Source organism: Lathyrus oleraceus, chromosome 5 (genome assembly GCF_024323335.1).
Source record: "Lathyrus oleraceus cultivar Zhongwan6 chromosome 5, CAAS_Psat_ZW6_1.0, whole genome shotgun sequence".
NCBI lineage: Eukaryota > Viridiplantae > Streptophyta > Magnoliopsida > Fabales > Fabaceae > Lathyrus > Lathyrus oleraceus.
Genome location: NC_066583.1, coordinates 296,799,852 through 296,819,661, shown reverse-complemented (window position 1 = coordinate 296,819,661; position 19,810 = coordinate 296,799,852).

The window sequence follows — 19,810 nt, the reverse complement described above, 5'->3', positions numbered from 1 at the left end:
GTTGTCGTAGTTCGCCTAACTACGGGTTAAGGATTGCCATCTGAACATGGACTTACAAAAGAGGACACCAGTTGTGTCAAAGGAAAGTGGGCAATATGTTCAACGTCCTAGCAGTAGGTGTCACAGCTCGCTGAATCGAGTCTTAGGCAGTTACCCCTTTGCAATAGAACGGATTGACATGCCACAAGATCAGAGACGCACGAAAGGTCTAAAAGTGGGGAAGCTCTGCCCTAGAGTTGTCATGCAATATGGACCTATGTGTTAGGATTTACAAAGGGGAACATCTACCTAATGTTAGCATGCAAAGAGTAATGGAATTCTGCCTATGTTATCATACAAAGGGTTCTACCTAATGGGTGCTACCTAAACGAAACAAGAGTAGACAGATGGAGCAAGGAGAGGAGCCACGGATAAGGGTAGATCGCGATGCCTGAGGCAATCGACTTACAGGTAGATGGTGATGCATGAAGCAATCGACTTACAAGAGAAATAGCGATGCATGAAGCAATCGACTTACAAAAGGATGGATGAATACGTGCTGGTTCTGTTAAGTTTTGAAAATGATTACTCGACGTTGGATCGAGCTTTTGATCTTGTTTTGAAATGGTTATTGGATGTTTGTTTTAATTCTTGTATTAACAGATGAATAAAGAATGAAAGAATAAATATTATACACTTCATGGGAGAGGGGTGCATTTGTTATGAATGGGGATGGTTCATGGCAACCAAACAATAAGAATATATGCCTCAATCATCATACAAGTAGGCAACAATTATTAAACAAATCGGATAAGTAAACAGGTATATAATCAAACCCAAGAATTAAAGAATGAAATAATGGAGCATTAAACAATGCATGGGAGGTATGAACATGTTAAACAATCAAGACATAATAAGCATGGATGAAAGAAACAAGTATAAAAGACGATAGATGAATCAGACATATGAAAAGAAATACACAAAAGGGTCCACTGAATAATTTAATCAGGAAATGAGGTGAGGATCAAATAAAATCAAGATGAAAGGCCTCTAATACATGGAATATGAGATGAACAAGGGAGGATCAAAAGATCTCTTCAATTGCCATAAGCAATCCCTAAGTCAAACATCGATCATAAAGAAGTCAACTTAAAAAATATGAAATAAATAGTAAATTAATCAAGAAAATTATGAAAAATTAAACTAAGTAAGGTGGCGTCAGGACATCATCATCCCCCAAAAAGATTTTAAAAATATAAATTGAAAATGGGAAATAAAATTCCAAGAAAAGGTCAGGTTGACCATGGGACAGTGGTCAATCTTCATCCCAAAAATCAAAAGCTAAAAAGAATTTTAAGTCATGAAAATAATATCAATAAAAAAGAGTATGCTAAAATGAATCACTTGGAATAAACAATTAAAATAAAATAACAATATTAAATAAATACAAATATAAAATTTAAATAAAATTAAATAAGGCATTAAGAAATGTGGAAAATATTTTTGGGTATTTTTATGAATAAAGAAAATATTTTAAAATAATTAAAATCCAAAACAGAAATTGAATGTGAATTAAAAAAAAAGAGAAGAAAATGGAAGGTGCATTTGTGCTGATGGGCCTTGAAATGCAGGGTGTGAAAAGCGAAATGCGCAAAGGCCCAGTCCAAAACAAATTTAAGTCAACGTGACACTATTAAAATAACGTTTTATTAAAATAAATCATGTAACATTTATCAATTGGGGAAGTTTCATTAAGTCACCACAAGACAAAATGGCAATGGGCGGTTATGATTAAAACCCGCGCCTTGGATCCAGTGGTCCATAAGATGACACATAGTCATCTTCTTCACCAAGCCTGAAACCCTAATGCCATGCACATGCACACGCGAAAAACAGTGGATTTCTTCAATCTTCCACAACAAAATACAACCACCATAGGGCATCAAATGATATGAAACAAAACCCAAATATCAAGTATGAAATGTGTAGATTAACATGGTGACTTTGTTTGAGTAAAATGATGGCTTTAACATGGAGAAATGTTGTCAACAAGGTGACAACATGGGCACGGGCACGGGCAAAAATGACAGCATAAACCAACATCAAGAATCACAAGCATATGATTGGAATGGTAATGATGATGAAACAAACATGAGCATATGATTAGCATGGCAAACAGTAGTGATAACAATGATGAGCATAGATGAGCATGATGAGAATAACATGGTGAACAGTAATGATAATAAGCATAGGTAGATCAATACATGGCCATGGAAGATGGAGTGAGATGATTACCTAGTGGAATCTAGGTCCACTGCCTCTTGGTTATGGAGAGAATGGAAGAGGAATGAAATCTGACTCTAATGCTCCTTGCCTTGCTTAGCTCGGAAATTCACACTGCCTTCTTTAGGTTTAGGGTTTTTTGTCTCTTAAATATGGTGGTCAAATGTTCTAATGGGCTCAGAATAATTGCTTTGGTTTATGGGCAAAATATGTAAAGTGAGGTGTATTAGGAATGGACACATGAGGGTTTGTATTATTTTGGGCCAAAACTCTTAAGTGAGTGAATATCCAATGCATGGCCAAATGAGGTAACAAAAACGTGGGCTGGTTTGTGCAGCATGCTTGGTTGGTTTGGTTTGGCAAGAAAACAGTCCAAAGGGGTGACTTTGAGGCCATGTAACTTGATGAGCAAGCTACCAATTGGTGAGACAATGCGAACAGTAGAAAGGTCTCATGGAGTATGTCATCTTTCATGTTGAGCACAAGTGGAAATGATGAATGGAAGAAGGTGAAAAATGGGCCTCAAGTTCAGGTCTCACCATGCTAAAATGGTTGGGCCAGTTTGGCCTAACATGCTGCCTAGAAATTCAAGTCATGATGCCAACTTTAGATGAATGCATCTCTCAAACTATGGATCCAAATGAGATGATTCCAAAAGGAGGTGAAAGAGGACATGGCAAGGTATAATTGTTGTGAAGATTTTTTTTTTCAAATGAGGCCTTGAAATGCAAGAAAACTGGACAAGAAGTCTTGACAAACTTTGAAGATTTTGAGACTTAGACATTTTTCTAAGTGTCCTAAAAAAATGTCTCACTTTGACTAAGCATAACTTTCTCAATTTTAATCCAAATGGAGTAAACTTTTATATTTCTAGAAAGCTTGGAACAAGAGGAACAACTTTCATGTTGGAGAAATTTTCAAATGGAGCTTTTATCTTGATGGAAAATGGGCTTAAAGTGAGTGCAACAATCATGAAAACTTGCCCTAAATGGAAAGTCAACCATTTCCAAATTAAGTAACATTTCTAATTCCTGATTAAATGATGAATCCATTATCCAACCTAGATTAAATTTCACATGTAGGCTCCCCTAGACATGAATTTTGAGATTCCACTCTCAAAATGTCAGGAGTTGACTTTTCTGGCCCCACAGTTGACTTTTCCCAAACTGTCTAATTCCGATTCCAATGATAATTGAAGCACCTCTGGCTCAAATAAAGAGCTGATTTTTTGTATGTAGACCCTTGTGGACATATGGAGGGCCATGGAAAAGAGTTTCACCCAAAGAATCAGAAATAAACTGATTTTATACCAAACCCTAATTTTAGGGCAAAAATGACCGGGAACTGATTACACTGCTTGCCAATGGATCTTTCTGAGATAATTGTGAGTCTGCCTAGGCCAAGATGCCTCTCCAATCATGACATGAATGAGCCCCTCTACTTCCAACCAAACATTGTATGTTGCAGGTAGCCACGAAACCCTAATTTCTGATTAAATCCAGATGAGCACTCTGATAGCTCTGAATCCTTCACTGATGAACTGAGGACCATAATAAGACACCTGGATCCCCCTGAGAACCTTGAGACTTGTATACTTAGATAATGAAGTCCAATTCTCAATCTTGCTTTGTGTGGGCTCCTTCTGGTAAAGAGTGATCAATCAAAACCTGATTTCCATGTCACTAATGTAGTATGTAATGAGTATGACCTAGTATGATGCTAATGAAGTGTAAAACATAATTCCATGCTTCCAGGAAAAAATGAAGGGTAAATTTTGGGGTATTACAGCTGCCCCTATTCAATCAACTGGAGACCCGAAATGAAGATAGCAACGACTTTCGAACTTTCGAGGTATCAAGTGATTGAATACGATAAAAGCCCGAAAATTTACACTGAAGTGAAAAATGAAGTAATAATGCCTGTAAGAATCAGCAGAGAGATGGTCTTGAAAAAGGAATCTGTCTGGTACGGTGAGAGTCGGTCTGAACACCGAAAAAGGAATGTTAGCCTGAATACCAAAATAAATGGTGACACAGAAATAACCATGGCCTGAATGCCGCTCATCAGTCTGAATACTGGAAATGACTTCGATCTGAGCATCGGAAGATACTAGATTATCAAACATCGGTCTAAACACCAGGAAACTGGCCTGAGCGCCACTTCGGTCTGAATACCGGGAGATTGACCTGAATGCCACAAGTTGCATCGACCTGAACGTCGGAAACTTCTTCGATCTGAATATCGGAAAACTGGCCTGAATGCCACTTCGGTTTGAATACCGGAAACTGGCTTGAATGCCACAAGTTGCGTCGACCTGAACGTCGGAAACTTTTTCGATCTGAACATTGGAAAACTGGCCTGAATGCCACTTCGGTCTGAATACTGGAAACTGGCCTGAATGCCATAAGTTGCGTCGACCTGAACATCGGAAACTTCTTCGATCTGAACATCGGAAAATTGGCCTGAATGCCACTTCGGTCCAATGATAATTGAGGTGGTGCGTGGGCCGACGACCCCCTGCTGGGAATAATGAAGGATAAGTCATGAACAAACTTCAGTCTGAGCACTGGAAATAAACTTCTGGCTTATCACTTGGGATACCGAGAATGTCTTATGCTTCACACGCGTATGTTTGAATTTTTTGATGGCGTAATGCTCCATGAAAATGGAAATGCTACGCGATTTGGGAGGATGCAATGCGATATGATGCTACATGCAGGGATGCGAAATGCTAGGTTAGAGAGAACGCCAACTGAGGCAAGGAACTCTGCTGGGGAAATGATCACAATCTTCTGGACCCTGACAATGCTGTTGGAGATACACAGCACAATGAACTCTGCGGGGAAATGAACAACCACGCGGTGTTCTGGAAATAACAAAATATCGAGACTCTGACTGGGGAGAGAATGGCACTGAAAGCTTTCTGGTGAGGAAAGCGATAGTGGTTCTGGAAACCATAATCTGCGAGAGAGACGACTCAACCGGGGAAGCAAAACACTGATACGGTACCAAGATTCTGCTTCAAGGAAAGAGACCATGGATCTGGCGTCAAGATCATCGACCTGGCATCGAACTCTGAGGAGTAGCCGCTTCTGCTGGGAAGATACAGTCTAACACTGTCGACTCTACTGGTGAATGTATAATCCGAAACAAATGCTTGGGGAGTATAGTAGTGAAAAACCCGTTGGGGATTGAAAAATCCAATGCTTGGACCAACTTTGCAGGGATAAGATACCAAATACCAAATGTTGAAGAAAAACCATCCGCGATCATCTACTGGGAACATTAAGGAAATGCCCTGAGTGTACCTGTTCTGAATAGACGATCGAAAGCACTTAAAATTTACAACAATTTTAAATGTTTATTAAGCATGTACCTGTAAAGCTCTTATGTTTCATGATGCAATGTTTATCAAAAATTCGGACGTCATTTTTGCAAACAAAACAGTAAAATGAAAATGAACACAGAGATATACGGAATAACATGATTTTATTGACTGAATGGCCTCTGAATAGGCATTTACATCAGGAAGCAATCCTTGAAAAGAGGCAATTGCACAAAAGATAAAAAACAGAAATTAATCTAATGGCAATGTGAAATGGATTTCGATCGGGTTCCAATTCTGCTATGACTCGCCCGTCTTCAAGATCCTCCAGATGATCAGCTTTCTGAAAAAGGTGATTGGACTGTTTCCTATCCTTTGGAAGTTTCCAGTTATCGACACGAGATGAGATTCAGAACTACTCAGAACGCAGTCATTTGCTCAATCCCTAACTTTTGCCTGGATCGCCCTTTCGGGTTTTCAATCCACCGGGATACCCATTATTGCCTAAGTTGCCTTTTTCAGGTTTTCAACTTACCGGGTGTACAATCTTCTCATTTTTAATCCCTAACTTTTTCCTGAACCTTTTTTTTCTTGGTTCGTCGGGATGCCCATTTTTGCCTGGACTATTCTTTTTATTGTCCAGCGGGTCTATTTTATGCGAAGTATTTTTTAACTGCGTCTAAGTTCACAGGGGAAGTGAAGTCTTCACCATCCATAGTTGCAAGCATTAAGGGTCCACCATCAAAAATCTTGGTGACAATATATGGTCCATCATAGTTAGGAGTCCACTTGCCCCTGTGATCTGTCTGAGGAGGAAGGATCCTTTTCAACACCAAATCTCCGACTTGGAAGCATCGAGGATGCACTTTCTGATCAAAGGCTCTCTTCATCCGACTTTAATACAACTTCCCATGACAAATGGTTGTCATTCGCTTCTCTTCAATAAGACTCAACTCATTGAACCTTGTATGAATCCATTTAACTTCATCTAACTTGACATCCAGCAGGACTCTTAGAGAAGGAATCTCCACTTCAACAGGTAGGACTGCTTCTATACCATACACAAGGGAGTAAGGGGTTGCCCCGGTCGATGTACGTACTGAAGTACGGTACCCATGCAAGGCGAAGGGTAGCATCTCATGCCAATCCCTGTACGTAACGACCATCTTCTGCACAATCTTCTTTATGTTCTTATTTGCTGCCTCAACAGCACCGTTCATCTTAGGACGATAAGGGGAAGAATTGTGATACTGAATATTGAAGTTCTTGCACAACTCCTTCATTATTTTGTTATTGAGATTAGAACCATTATCAGTAATGATTCTTCTAGGAATCCCGTAACGACAAATGATTTCTTTCTTAATGAATCGGGCAACCACATGTCTGGTGACCTTCGCAAATGACGCTGCTTCGACCCACTTGGTGAAATAGTCGATGGCAACAAGGATGAAACGATGCCCATTAGAAGTAGTCGGCTCAATCTTTCCAATCATATCAATGCCCCACATAGCAAACGGCCACGGCGAAGACATCACATTCAGAGGATTTGGCGGCACATGCACCTTATCAACATAAATCTAGCATTTATGACACTTCCGAGCATATTTGAAACAATCATATTCCATGGTCATCCAGTAATAACCCACTCTCAACAATTTCTTAGCCATTGCATGTCCGCCGGCATGAGTACCGAAGGAGCCTTCATGAACTTCCTGCATTAACATGTCCGCTTCGTGTCTATCCACGCATCTGAGCAAAACCATGTCGAAGTTCCTCTTATATAGCACATCGTCTTTGTTCAAGAAGAAACTGCCTGCCAATCTTCTCAAAGTCTTTCTATCATTGTTGGATGCCCCTGCTGGGTACTCTTGATTCTTCCGAAAGCACTTGATGTCGTGATACCAGGGCTTGTCATCAACTACCAGTTCAGCAGCAAACACATACGCAGCCCTATCAAGGCGTATGACACCGATCCTGGGAACATGGTTCCACTGAATCACCTTGATCATGGATGATACAGTAGTAAGAGCATCTTCCATCTAGTTCTCATCACGAGGTATATGATACAACTTTACTGTTGTGAAGAAAGTCAACAGTCTTCTCGTGTAATCTCTGTAGGGAACCAGATTGGGCTGGAGAGTATTCCAATCACCATTCACTTGATTGATCACTAGAGATGAATCTCCGAAGATATCCAGAGTCTTGATTCTCAAATCAATGGCTTGCTCAATACCCAAGATACAGGCTTCATACTCAGCTTCATTATTGGTGCACTCGAAAGTCAGACGAGCGGTGAAAGGCATGTGGGCACCTTTCGGAGGGGTAATGACAACACCAATTCCACTTCCTTTAGCATTGACGGCCCCATCAAACATTAAAGTCCATTTGTCATCTGGATCAGGTCCCTCCTCTACAACTGGCTCTTCACAGTCTTTCATCTTGAGGAACATGATGTCTTCATCCGGAAAATCAAACTTCATTGGCTCATAATCATCAATCGGCTGCTGAGCAAGATAGTCTGACAGAATACTCCCTTTGATGGCTTTCTGGGATGTATACTGGATGTCGTACTCTGTCAGTACCATTTGCCAACGGGAAACCCTTCCGGTGAGAGTTGGCTTCTCATATATATACTTGACTGGATCCATCTTGGAGATCAGTAAGGTTGTGTGAGTCAGCATGTATTGTCTCAATCGCTTAGCAGCCCATGCAAGTGCACAAAATGTCTTTTCAAGCATTGAGTATCTCGACTCGCAATCTATGAATTTTTTACTCAGGTAGTAGATGGCATGCTCTTTCCTACTTGTCTCGTCGTGTTGACCGAGAACACAACCCATAGAATTATCAAGTACTGTCAAATACATAATCAGCGGTCTCCCTGGGACTGGAGGCATAAGGATAAGAGGATTTTGCAAATACTCTTTTATCTTTTCGAAAGCCCTTTGGCAATCATCATTCCACCTGATAGCCTGATCTTTTCTTAACAATTTGAATATTGGCTCACACGTGGTTGTTAGGTGAGAGATGAACCTTGCAACGTCGTTCAACCTTCCTAAGAAACCACAGACTAGTTTTTCTATTCTTGGCTCAGGCATTTCTTGTACTGCTTTCACTTTGGCCGGATCCACCTCAATCCCTTTTTCACTAACGATAAAACCCAGCAGTTTTCCAGATCTCACCCCGAAAGTGCACTTGTTCGGATTAAGCCTCAACTTGAATTTCCTCAAACGCTCAAACAGTTTCTGCAAATTCACCAAGTGTTCTTCTTTCGTCTGAGATTTGGCAATCATATCATCAACATAAACCGCGATTTCATGATGGATCATATCATGGAAAAGAGTTACCATAGCTCGTTGATATGTTGCCCCATCATTTTTTAGACCAAACGACATCACCTTGTAGCAGAAAGTTCCCCAAGGGGTTATGAAAGTTGTCTTCTCCATGTCTTCTGGTGCCATCTTAAATTGATTATAGCCAGAAAAGCCATCCATGAAGGAGAATACCGAGAACTGAGCCGTGTTATCCACCAAAACATCGATGTGAGGTAATGGGAAATCATCCTTAGGACTAGCTCTGATTAGATCCCGGTAGTCAACACACATCTGTACCTTTCCATCCTTCTTAGGTACTGGAACGATATTTGCAACCCATGGTGGATAATTTTTAACTGCTAGAAACCCTGCGTCCAACTGTTTTTGCACTTCTTCCTTTATCTTGACAGCCATCTCTGGTCTTGTTCTTCTGAGCTTCTGCTTGACCGGAGGACAATCGTCTTTGAGAGGCAAACGGTGTACCACGATGTCTGTGTCAAGCCCTGGCATGTCCTGATAAGACCAAGCGAAGATGTCAACATACTCTTGCAGCAATTCAATCAGCCCCTTCTTCACATTATCTTCCAAAGCAACCCCTATCTTGATTTCTCTCTTGACGTCCTCAGTTCCGAGATTAACCACTTCAATAGACTCTTGATGCGGTTGAATGACCCTTTCATCCTATTTCAACAACTTGGCAAGTTCTTCAGGGAGTTCACAGTCTTCATCACCCTCTTCTTCAGCTCGAAAAATTGGATTTTCAAAGTCGAAGTGAGCCATAGCAGAACTGTTATCAATAGGATCCGGTGACGTGCATCTGCATGAGTGATGGTATGTGCTTATGAGTGTGAACAAGAAGTGAAAAATGCAAAAATAGAAAGACAGTGAACAAAATATTTGAATGCAAAAAGACGTCCTTTATTTATGATAAAAAATGCAGGTATTCATATAGATGAGCCCTACAACGAGTCATTACGCCCTGGGCGGAACATAAGACTTGGATATGCACAAACAAACAAAGAAAATTACTCTTCAAGAAGAGTGACTTGGATAATCTCTTCAGAAGACCAATTGCGAAGAACTTCACCCGGGACCCTTGGACGCACCCAGTTGTCAATGTCGCAATCACTATCCTCATCTTCTTTGTTTATTGCAGAGACCTGGCCATACTAAATGATTCCAGCACTAGAGAAAGTAATCGGCCCCTGATGAGTCTGAGGTGTTGAAGTTGTAGAAGTCAACGCTGGCTGGTACCCAATCCCGAACTTGTCTTCCTTCATAGGTAAATCCAACAGACGTCCCCAACCGGGAGCAACACCTGAATTTACCAAGGCCTGTGCCTGCTTGAAGGACAAAATAGAGGCACCTGCTTCAACCTCTTCCACTGGAGTTGCATCCTTGACTTGAACTTCTTCAAAGGCCTGACATAGGGTCTCATGAATCTCACCTTCTACCTCTACATACTTGAATGTAGACAGGTGACTGACCAGAATATCCTCCTCACCACAGACAGTGATAATTCTTCCGTTGACCGGGAACTTGACCTTCTGATGCAAGGTCGAGGATAATGCCCCGGCATTGTGGATCCAAGGACGACCCAACAAGCAGCTATACGAAGGACTGATATCCATCACATAGAAGACGGTGTTGAAGGTTTGTGATACAATCTGAATTGGCAATTCTACCTCTCTGAATACCGACCTCTTAGAACCATCGAAGGCTCTCACCACAAGATCAGAAGGCTTCAAGATCAAACCTTCTACATCTAACTTTGACAGGGATCTCTTGGGTAGCACATTGAGAGAGGAACCTATATCTACCAGAACATGGGATATCACAGTGTCTTTACATTCCATCGAAATGTGCAAAGCCTTGTTATGATCGCGTCCAGCTGGTGTCAAGTCAGAATCAGTAAAACCCAACCCGTTGCTTGCATGAACATTTGCAACGATCCCTTCTAGCTGGTTCACTGAGATCTCCTGAGGCACATATGCATCATTAAGGACCTTCAGAAGTGCCTCCCTGTGTGCCTCCGAACACAACAGGAGTGAGGGAATAGATATCTTGGACGGTGTCTGAATCAACTGATCGACTACCTTGTAGTCGCTTTTCCTTATGATTCTCAAAAGCTCTTCCGCATCTTTTGCAAAAGCAGGCTCAGAGCCAGCTTGTGTGCAAAGGCACCCTCATTCCCAACTTGCTTGCCTTTGGCCTTCGCCGCGGCATCAGCACTATCAGTTTGGGTAACCGGTGGTGAGAACAATCTACCACTTCTGGTGAATCTCCCGATTCGACCAACATTGTCCACTGCGGGATCTTTTACCTCAACTCCAGGTTCAGACTTCTGATCCAGCACCTCTTCTATCTTCAGTGGCTGCCCCACTCCATGATCATGCGTGTACACACTCCCCCCGTAATGCCAAGGAATGGCCCTTTCGCTGGTGAAAGGTAAAGGACCAGGGGTCGTGATGGTCATAGTGGACTGATGTGGTCGAACTGATGGTACCGGTTGCGCTACTGGCACACTGATCTGAGCGGTCGGGTAGAAAATTGTGATAGTGGCAACGTCACAGTCATACTCAGAAACCTTATTCATTGAAACACAAACATCTAAAACATCGGAATCAAGTTCAATAAGTACATCAGAACCAAACACAATGTTTGGAATATCAGCAACAACATCAGAAAAATTAAATACATCATCAGGAATTACAAGATCTGCAGGAACAACATTCGTAAATTCTTCAGCATCTTCAGGAAAGAGGGGATCAACATTTGTATTCTCAACAACCCCTTCAACATACCTTTAGGCAGATAGGTCTTCAGATTGGAGGATATCATCGTCAAGCAAGGTCTGGATACCCTGCTGCAGCTTCAAACAACCTCCACTCTGTGCGACACAGCCCAAACAACCACTCCCACAACTGGGGAAGACATCTGCCTTCAGCAAGTATTCTTTAATTTCCAACAGCGGTGTCTTCAACTTCAACACATCCTTGACGGATTTGACTTCTCCTTCCACCATGTTAACATTTGTCCTACCATGTTGCGGCATAGGATTGTTGACAACATTAGGAGCCGGCACAAAGTTAATGGCCTTTGAGTCAATAAGATCCTGAACTACGTGCTTAAAAGCTTTGCAGTTCTCAATAGTGTGCCCAGGTGCCCCAGAGTGGAACTCACACCTAGCATTGGCGTCATAACCCACTGGAAGCCTACCAATAGGAGGAGCCAAAGTGCGTAACTGCACAAGTTGCAACTGTTGAAGGTTGGGAAGCAATTGGGCGTACGACATCGGAAGAGTGTCGAAACACCTATCCATCATCCTCTGTCTCTGTTGATAAGCAGGTCTGTTACCCTGTTGTTGTTGGTACTGATTTGGTTGACGTTGTGGTTGTTGTTGTTGCACTGGTGTTGCAGCCGGAATGGTCACAACTGCAACATAGGGTTGCTGATGGTAATTCTGAAAATTGCTCCTGCGGTTACCTCTGCTCTGATAAGAAGATATGGAATTTGTATCCCCTTCTCTCCTCTTCTTTCCTCCAATGAACGGCTTCTTCGTCCCTGATGATGATCCAACCCCACTTTGGATCTTACACGTCTTCAAGTAGTTCTCCACCCTCTCACCGGTAGAGACCACATCAGCAAAGTTGGAGGCTTTGTAACCCACCAGACGCTCCAAGTAAGACTCAGGCAGTGTATTCATAAACATGTGGCCATCTCCTTCTCCAACATCGGAGGCTGAACACGGGAAGCTGTCTCTCTCCAGCGTTGAGCATATTCTCTAAAGCACTCATTGCTCTTGAGAGACAGATTCTGGAGTTGAGTTCTGTCAGGTGCCATGTCTGTGTTGTACTGATATTGCTTCACAAAGGCCTCGGCCAAGTCTCTCCAACAGCGAATATGGGCTCTGTCCAGCCTCATAAACCACTCCAAGGATGCCCCAGCTAGGCTGTCCTGGAAGAAGTACATGAGCAGCTTCTCATCATCAGAATACGCAACCATCTTGTGGAAGTAAGCTTGCACGTGAGTCTTCGGGCAAGTGTTGCCATTGTACTTATCAAAAACTGGAACTCTGAACTTTGGTGGAACTCTCACACCTGGGACCAGCCCCAAGTCAGCAACATCCACACCAAGAGCATTCTGCCCTTCCACAGCTTTCAACCTCTCCTCCAGTCTCCGAAACATAGGGTTCATACCATGGCACATGCCAAAGTCCTCCTGCAGCAGGGGGAATTGATCCTCCTGATTATCATGGATGGGTTATTGATCAAGGTTGACATGTGGGATCGGGATAGGCCCCGGTCCATTGGGTCCAATAGCCTCTCCAGCTGGAGGATCAGCCATAACCTCCGGTTGAGTAGTAGGAGAATCCCTCTGTACCAACAATCTAAGCTCCTGCTGTCCCTGAGCCACTCCTTGGACCACTTCCATGAACTGATTCATGCAAATCCTCATCTCAGCGAGCTCTACTTGTAGACATTCCATTGCTCTTTGTTGATTTCTTCGGGTACCGTATCAGTGAATGATTGAGTCAGCTATCCTGCTAGTGGAATACCAAACAAAACTGAGAACACTGTGGCGGTACCTGCTATGCAAGACATGCTAATGAATATGCAAATGCAATGACATGTTTATCAATTCCAAAAGGTGTTCTACCCCTTGATTCCAGTCTCACAATAGATAAAATATTCATTTTAAGAGTACTAGAAAACTCCGACTAGAATCAAGAAGAAGGTATAAACCCCTAGAAATAGATAAAAATGTGTTAAATGATGTGAATGCAAAATGATGTGATGCAATGCAGTGACATGGGAATCAGGATTGCTGTATCTGCTTGAACAACTGTCAGGTCGCACTGTCCGAAGAGAAAACCACTGAGGAACACATAAGAGATCAAAGTTCTGCTCCAACAAGAATACCAGAAAACCGGGTTGGTTGAAGGTTAAGGTTTCCTGAATTTAGCCCGCCCCTCACTGGTAGGTTCTAAGAACAGAAGTTTGTCTGCTTCTAGCCCTTTAGTCGAGAATAATATGTTTACCACTGAAGATTTGGCATTATTACGAGACAAAAGACCTCCACTTACTCCCCTCAACAGGACATCCTAAAAGCAAGTTCCCAGCCTCGGGGTCCTCGGATTAAGCAGTGAGAATGCGCCCACCAGAGCTAACATAACCGCGTCTCGGAGGAGAGGCCTCGACTGAGTCCTCGAGAAATGATCACCATAGTCGATGATTTCTAAAGGAACATCATGTCGTTACGGAACACCCGTAGGACAAAATATATCCAAAAGAAACCTCATCTGGGTATGGGTCTTCATGAACGACTTAACGTAGCAACATGCTACGCAAGCCTCATGACTATCCACTCTAAAACCTATGTGTACGCTCAAGCCTGGGTAGTGGGCTTATCTCTCATAGAACAACCCACCCCAACAAACAACCCCACAGATCCAACAGATATAGCAATCATATGTACACAATGCAATAAGATAAAGCAGATAAATGCTGAAAGTAAATAACTGTACAAAAGAATAAACACCCAACAAACAAGAAACCCACAAAATCTAGGAGGGACTCGCATGAGGAAACAAGGGTCCCCAGCAGAGTCGCCAGCTGCCGTAACTGGTGCGAAAAAAAAACAACCGGCGAAAAAAGAGAAACAGAAGAGTCACCACCGTTCGTTATTTATCCCAAAGGAGGGAAAGGAAACGATCAAAGAAAACCTGAAGAGAAGGAAAAGACAAGGTCTCGCAACCAAATCTTGGATTCGGGAGTCGGTTATGCAAAGGGAAGGTATTAGCACCCCTACGCATCCGTAGTACTCTACGGGATTCACTCTTGTTGTTCTAGTCTAAAGGGTGTAGGTATATCTAAAGTACTATCTGCTGAAAGAAGGGTCAAAAGAAAATGACTCGCAAGGATGTCGTATCCACTGCCTACGTATCTCACTTGAGTATGAGAATCCGAGTCTTCGTAGCTCGGCTACCTATGGGTTAAAGAGAAGTGTGCTCGGTAAGACGTCGCGTCTTATGCCTACGTATCTCATATGGAATGAGAATCAGAGCAAAACGTAGTTCAGCTAACTACGGGAACAGGGGTCTCGATTGCAACTAGGGCAAGAGAAAGGGAAGGTCTCGATCGCAACGAGGGCGAGAGAAGAGAATCGCAACAAGGGCGAAAGCAAGCAAGGATTAGTTGTTAGTCGTCAGTCAAAACTCGGCAAGACATCGCATCTCGTGCCTACGTATCTCATCTGAACATGAGAATCAGAGTTGTCGTAGTTCGCCTAACTACGGGTTAAGGATTGCCATCTGAACATGGACTTACAAAAGAGGACACCAGCTGTGTCAAAGGAAAGTGGGCAATGTGTTCAACGTCCTAGCAGTAGGTGTCGCAGCTCGCTGAATCGAGTCTTAGGCAGTTACCTCTTTGCAATAGAACAGATTGACATGCCACAAGATCGGAGACGCACGGAAGGTCTAAAAGTGGGGAAGCTCTGCCCTAGAGTTGTCATGCAATATGGACCTATGTGTTAGGATTTACAAAGGGGGACATCTACCTAATGTTAGCATGCAAAGAGTAATGGAATTCTACCTATGTTATCATACAAAGGGTTCTACCTAATGGGTGCTACCTAAACAGAACAAGAGTAGACGAATGGAGCAAGGAGAGGAGCCACAGATAAGGGTAGATGGCAATGCCTGAGGCAATTGACTTACAGGTAGATGGCGATGCATGAAGCAATCGACTTACAAGAGAAATAGTGATGCATGAAGCAATCGACTTACAAAAGGATGGATGAATACGTGATGGTTCTGTTAAGTTTTGAAAATGGTTACTCGACGTTGGGTCGAGCTTTTGATCTTGTTTTGAAATGATTATTGGATGTTCGTTTTAATTCTTGTATTAATAGATGAATAAAGAATGAAAGAATAAATATTATACACTTCATGGGAGAGGGGTGCATTTGTTATGAATGGGGTGAAGGAGAATTGTCATCCAAGGCGCAGCAAAATTTAAAAATTTCTCCATTTAGTGATCCTTACAAATGGGCATGATCAGTGATAGAATCGTTACTTCCTGTGGCGATCACGAACGTTGAACGATGACAACGTCTCTACTCAGTCCACACGAATGGATTCCTTCAATCTCAGTGCTAGCTGCTACGAATGAAGGCTTTGAGTGAGAGAGAGAGGGAAACGAAATTCTAATTAGTGTGACAATGCTTCTACCCAAGGGTTCTATTTATAGAACCACTTGTGTGGACTTCAAGCTAAAAAGCCCACTTAAGTGTATTTTGGCCCATATTTTATAATATGCCCAAAATCACTTAAGCGTGTGGTACCTTACCATATTTCCTATTTCATTTAAGTGCACCGTACCTTATGGTGTTCCTTAGTTACTCTATCTCTCATCAATCCATCCTTTGTGTGTGACCCTGTAGGTTTTCATGACGTTGGCAATTATATTAAATCACGCATTTAACATAATAAATAGTGAGCGGTATCTAGCAACACATCACTGCTACCCAAGACACGAAAATGTCATGTGATCTGACAAATCCTTCTGTGATAATAATTATGTGTATAATTACCCTTTTGCCCTTATGTCTATATTAAACACAAGGCATAGACCGTGTCATCCTTGTCCAGTTCAATATTGGGCCCATAGACATTTATCCTGTTACGCAGGATGGGCAAATTCCATCTAGGTCACTCATGTCCCTTAGCATGCTTTGTAGAGTACCCATCAACTGTCTTTATGGTTATCCAGTTACGGACAATGTTGGATCAGCAATAAAGCACTCGACTCTACATCTAGGATCCATAGTGGTTTCAGGTCGAAGAGTGGTATACACCATTATCACCATGAGAATAACTTATGACACTTTGCATAACTTTCTATATAGTATTCTCATAGCGGGTCAATCCGGTATAAATATTACTCTTAATATTCATACCTATGTTTAAGACTTGATAACTCTTTATCCATGATCCATGAGATGTGATCATCAGTCTACAAACATAATAGTCTTAATGCTTTAATGTTATCCCACTTCACAATAAAGCTCGACTACGGATACTTTAAGAATAGTGTCCTTATGTTTAATGTGATCTCATGATTAAGTCATACTTGATACATTAAACGGACTAGCTATTCTAGGGACTTTATTAAACAAACATAATAAAGAAAAAGCCTTTTTATTATTAATAAATAATTCGATACAAGTACCAAAACTATTGGCCTCTAGGGCTTACACCAACAATCTCCCACTAGCACTAGAGCCAATCAGGCATACCCCTAATGCCCATTGATCTAGTATGGCCATCATCCTTCTGCTGCGCAAGAGGCTTTGTTAGTGGGTCAGCAATATTGTCAAGTGTTGGTACTCTACATATTTTCACATCTCCTCTATCTATTATCTCTCGAATGAGGTGATAATGCCTAAGTATGTGTTTAGATCGTTGGTGAGATCTAGGCTCCTTAGCTTGTGCCATATCACCATTGTTATCACAATAGAGACCAATGGGATCCACAATGCTAGGAACTATGTCAAGTTCACTAATGAACTTTTTGATCCAAACAGCTTCCTTTGCTGCACTTGAGGCAGCAATATACTCGGCCTCAGTTGTAGAATCAGCAATTGTATCTTGCTTTGAACTTTTCTAGCTCACAGCGCCACCATTTAAGCAAAACACATAACCATTGGAATCATTCATATTAAAGCGTCTCAGTACTTTGTCTATGTACTTTGACTTAGGCCAAGCATTTTGTGATCTATCTCTATAGATTCTAATTCCAAAATATATAGGCTGCTTCACCTATGTCCTTCATAGAAAAGCGTTTCCTCAACCAAGACTTTACTTGTTGCAGGGTAGGGATATCGTTTCCAATGAGTAATATGTCATCTACATGTAATACCAGGAAAATGATCATGCTCCCACTAACCTTCTTGTAGACACAAGGCTCATGTTCGTTCTTGATCCATGAGTGATATATCATCTTGATCATTTATGAGATATCAATATCTCTCAGGTAGGTGACGTATCCTACCTGACCTACACTGGTCTTGTTCTACTTGAGCAGGTTGCTCTTACACAACTACTTGTTTTTCCTGCTCTAATTCCTCCATAGGTGTATCGATGCTTTGTGATTCTTGAATTTCTTCAAGCTCTACTTTCCTCCCACTGATTCCTTTGGAAATAAAATCCTTTTCTAGGAAAACTCCAGTTTGAGCGACAAACACTTTGCCCTCAGAAGGATTGTAGAAGTAATACCCTCTTGTTTCTTTAGGATACCCCACAAATAAGCATTTGTCAGATTTGGGCTCAAGCTTAGTTGAAATTTGTCGTTTCATATAAACTTCGCAACCCCACATCTTCATGTAAGACATATGTGGTTTCTTACCACTCCATATCTCATATGGTGTCTTCTCAACCTTTTTGGATGGAACACAGTTAAGTGTGTAAGCTGCTGTCAATAGTGCATGTCCCTAAAAGGAGTTTGGAAGATCGGCGTGACTCATCATGGATCGGACCATGTCTAACAGGGTTCGATTTCTTCTCTCAGATACACCATTTCATTTGGGGTGTTCCAAGAGGAGTAAGTTGGGATAGGATCCCACACTCTTTCAGATGGTCATCAAACTCTAGGCTTAAATACTCACCATCTCGATCTGATCGAAGAGTTTTAATATTCTTACCTAGTTGGTTTTGTACTTCATTCTTGAATTCCTTGAACGTTTCAAAGGACTCTGATTTGTGTCTCATTAAACAACCATATCTACTAAAATCATCAGTGAATGTGATGAAGTACTGAAAACCTCCTCTGGCTAGTATGTTCAGTGGTCACATACATCAGTATGTATGAAGCCCAAAAGATCATTAGCTCTTTCACCTTTTCCTGTGAATGGAGACTTTGTCATCTATCCAATTAAACAAGATCTGCATGTCTCATATGATTCATAATCAAAAGAGTCTAAGAGTCCATCTTTATGGAGTTTGGAAATGCGCTTCTCATTTATGTGGCCTAATCGACAATGCCAAAGGTAAGTTGGATTTAACTCATTAGGTTTCATCCTTTTAGTATTAATGTTATAAGTAGGCATTTCAAGATCAAGGACATGTAGTCCATTGTTCATTTGTGCAGTAGCATAGAATATATCATTCAAATAAATTGAGCAACAATTGTTCTTTATTATAAATGAAAAACCAAACTTGTCCAAACAAGAAACGGAAATACTATTCGTGCTAATTGCAGGTACATAACAACAGTTCTCTAACTGAATTATTAAACCACTAGGTAAAGTCAATACATAAGTTCCTACGGCTAAAGCAACAACCTTTTCTCCATTGCCAACTCGTAGGTCGACTTCACCTTTTGCCAAATCTCTACTCCTTTTTAGTCCCTGCACATTTGTACAAATGTGAGAACCGCATCCAGTATCTAATACCCATGATGCAGAAGTAGATAAATTAATTTCAATAACAAAAATACCTGAAGTTGAAGTCTCTACTCCATTCTTCTTATCTTCCAGGTACTTTGGGCAGTTTCTCTCCAGTGTCCGGTCTTGCCGCAATGGAAGTAGGTGCCTTCTTTTGCTATGCCTCCACTAGGCTTCAAAGCAATAGCAGTGAGTTTGGGTTTGGCAACTTCCTTGCCTTTCCCTTTATCACCCTGCTTGGTGGGCCTTTTGTTTTGTCCCTTTCCATTTCCGATCATCAGAATGGACTTCCCTTTTGACTTCAAATTCTGCTCAGCAGTTCTTAACATTGCTAGCAGTTCAGGAAGAGATTTGTCCATATCATTCATATTGAAATTTAGGACAAATTGACTGAATCTATCTGGCAACAATTGCAAGATCAATTCAGTCGCAAGTTCCTTTCCGAGGGGAAAACCCAATCTCTCAA